This window comes from Montipora foliosa, chromosome 3, assembly GCF_036669935.1.
Source record: "Montipora foliosa isolate CH-2021 chromosome 3, ASM3666993v2, whole genome shotgun sequence".
In the NCBI taxonomy this organism is placed as follows: Eukaryota; Metazoa; Cnidaria; class Anthozoa; order Scleractinia; family Acroporidae; genus Montipora; species Montipora foliosa.
The window spans coordinates 54,431,013-54,433,512 of NC_090871.1; the positions used below are offsets into that span (position 1 = coordinate 54,431,013).

Genomic DNA, 2,500 nt, shown 5'->3' on the forward strand with positions numbered 1-2,500 from the left:
AGTGTAGTTAACCGAACTGCAAAATGAAAGGTAAAATTTTACGAGAGTGCTTAAAGCCTAATCACTGAAACGAGCGCTTAGGCTTAATCAGGAATCGAGTGCTATTTCGAGAAAAGTTTAGTTAACCGAACCGTAAAATGAAAGCTAGAACCAGGCAATGTTGTTGACGCCACGTTTAAAAAACGAGGTATAATGCACAGTTATTTGTAATTCAGGTATATTTTGGCGTATATTCTTGACACGATCTTGTAAAAAGTGTAGTTAACGGAACCGTAACTTGAAAGCTAAAATCCCTGAAACGAGCGCTTAGGCTTAATCAGAAATCGAGTCCTATTTCGGGAAAAGTGTAGTTAACCGAACTGTAAATCGTGCTTTAAGAACGAGAAGTACATATTCATTAATCACCTTCACTCTTTTTGTTTGGAGCTACAGAAAGGAGAAATACTGGTAACCGAGAAAACGAGTGCGGATCCGCGTATCCACTAAGCTCGGTGTTTCCAAAGCGTATCCGCGTATTCACCCAATTTAGGTTATAGCTTCGAGGTGGCAGAGTATTCTGCAGTTAAGCCCCGAATTTTTATGCAATCAGCTGTTATTGCAATCCTATGTATAATAACAAGGAAATCTGTAATTTCAACTTACCAATACAAACTTGCTGCAGTATTAGGCAAATCCAACTACCTAAAAATAGCGTAGCACAAATTGCTGGATACTCAGTGGATACTCGGCTCTATGGCTGAATCGTTTACTTTATATAAAATGTAAGAACACTTCTTGTGACCTTCATCAAGATACACCTTCTCACGAACAATCAATGCTCTTGCTCTCGCGAGCTCTGTAAATGCTTGTGAAATCAACAGGAAGATTCAAGCGGCATCCATGGAGACCGTGGGTGGATGACGTCAAAGAAGGAGTTTTTCAACTGGGGTAGGGTGAGGGGTTGAGAAATCGGAAAGATTTTACAAAGTAATGGAGTACACCTTTTTGTGACGGAGAAATCTCTATCTTGATGATCTTTACTTGTCTCATAGTATTGTCCGTTACTGTAAAGCGACATTGGCAAGGAAGGATAAATCGTTATGGATCGGACTCCATTCCTCCCCTCCTATCTTCAGTATATCTCTACCAAAATATTTTGATGTTTTGTCACCGATAACCGGCGATGATCACGCGATCACGTTAACATGGCGTGAAAACAATTACCAAGTTATTGATATGTGAAAACAATTTCCAAGTGACAAAAAAATGACGAATCAATCAGGCTAATCGCTGTCTTTATTTTTTTTTTTCAAATAATTATCATAATTTGACATGTTCCAGAATGTTCCGGAATGTTTCATGTTCCGGCTTTTACTAACGCCCGTTTTATAAAAACGGCCAACAACTGTCTTCTCACAGCGTCAGGTTGTAAATCGGAGGACGTAGAGAATATATTGCAGCTTATCACTGGAAGACAGAGGTGGCATGCATCATCAAGGATGAAAAGATCTAAAGACAGAGATGGCATGTTCGGAGATGAAACGCAAACGGTGAGGTGAGCAGACTGCCTCGCGAGGCGGCTTGCTCAGCCGTTTCTTCACGTGTGCGGGGAAATTTTGGTGAGAGAGTCGCCTCGCGAGGCCGTGAGAATAAAATCAAACATGTCATGTTTGATGTTTCTGGTCTCGCGTGGAAAATTCCTCACTGTGTACGGCCATCGTGAGAATCGAGCTGAGCTCGGTCGATCAAGCATCCAAAAAAATACATGGCATTCTCACGTGACTTCAGTTATATAGTAGTTTATTAAAAAAAAACTCTCTTGCAGTAAAACAACTGAATTAACGAGTACGTTTTACAATCTTAAATTATTTAAAAGTAAAAACGTTTTTTGCTCTCTCAGTCCTACAGGCCTGCTTGTTCCGGAAAAGATAATACTTTTGTGTTTTCTGCCTTAAGGGATAGTTCAGTAGGCGCGTCCAAGAGTGGACTGGGGAGCAGGTGATGCCAAGGGTGGCTGGGGTACTTCATTTCGTTCAAGATGGCGTCGGAGGAAGAAACTCCAACGCCACTGATGCCTCGTAAGAATGCCATGTATTTTACTGGATGCTTGATTGACCGAGCTCAGCTCGATTCTTAGGGTAGCTGCAACAGTGAGGAATTTGCCTTGCGAGGCCTAAAATATCAAATATGTTTCATCAGTTTTTTCCTTACGGCCTTGCGAGGCGAATTTCTCACAAAAATTTCCCCTCACACCTGAGGAAACGGCTGAGCAAACCTCCTCGCGATGCAGTCTGTTCAGCTCTTTATGTCCGGCGGGATTTAGATCTTTTCATCCTTGATCATACATGCCACCTCTGTCTTCCGGTGATAAGCTGTAATACTTCTCTACGTCCTCCGATTTACACCCTGACGCTGTGAGAAGACAGTTGGTGGCCGTTTTTATGACACAGGTGTTAGTAAAAGCCGGAACATGAAACATTCCGGAACATTCCGGAACATGACAAATTATGATAATTATTTG

The 2,500-nt window shown here is 41.6% G+C and overlaps 1 protein-coding gene across 3 annotated transcripts in view; it reads right to left on the bottom strand.

Annotated features, from left to right (window-relative positions):
* LOC137997680 (NACHT, LRR and PYD domains-containing protein 12-like) overlaps positions 1 to 2,500 on the bottom strand; it is a 184,383-nt gene that overhangs the window by 34,090 nt on the left and 147,793 nt on the right. For 2 of the 3 annotated variants that reach the window (XM_068843820.1, XM_068843819.1), the window contains exon 1: positions 643 to 825. The exons of the other annotated variant lie outside the window; for it this stretch is intronic. The gene's annotated coding sequence lies outside the window, so the exon portion shown is untranslated. Of the gene's footprint in view, positions 1 to 642; positions 826 to 2,500 lie in introns of those variants that run through there. 3 annotated transcript variants of the gene reach the window in all.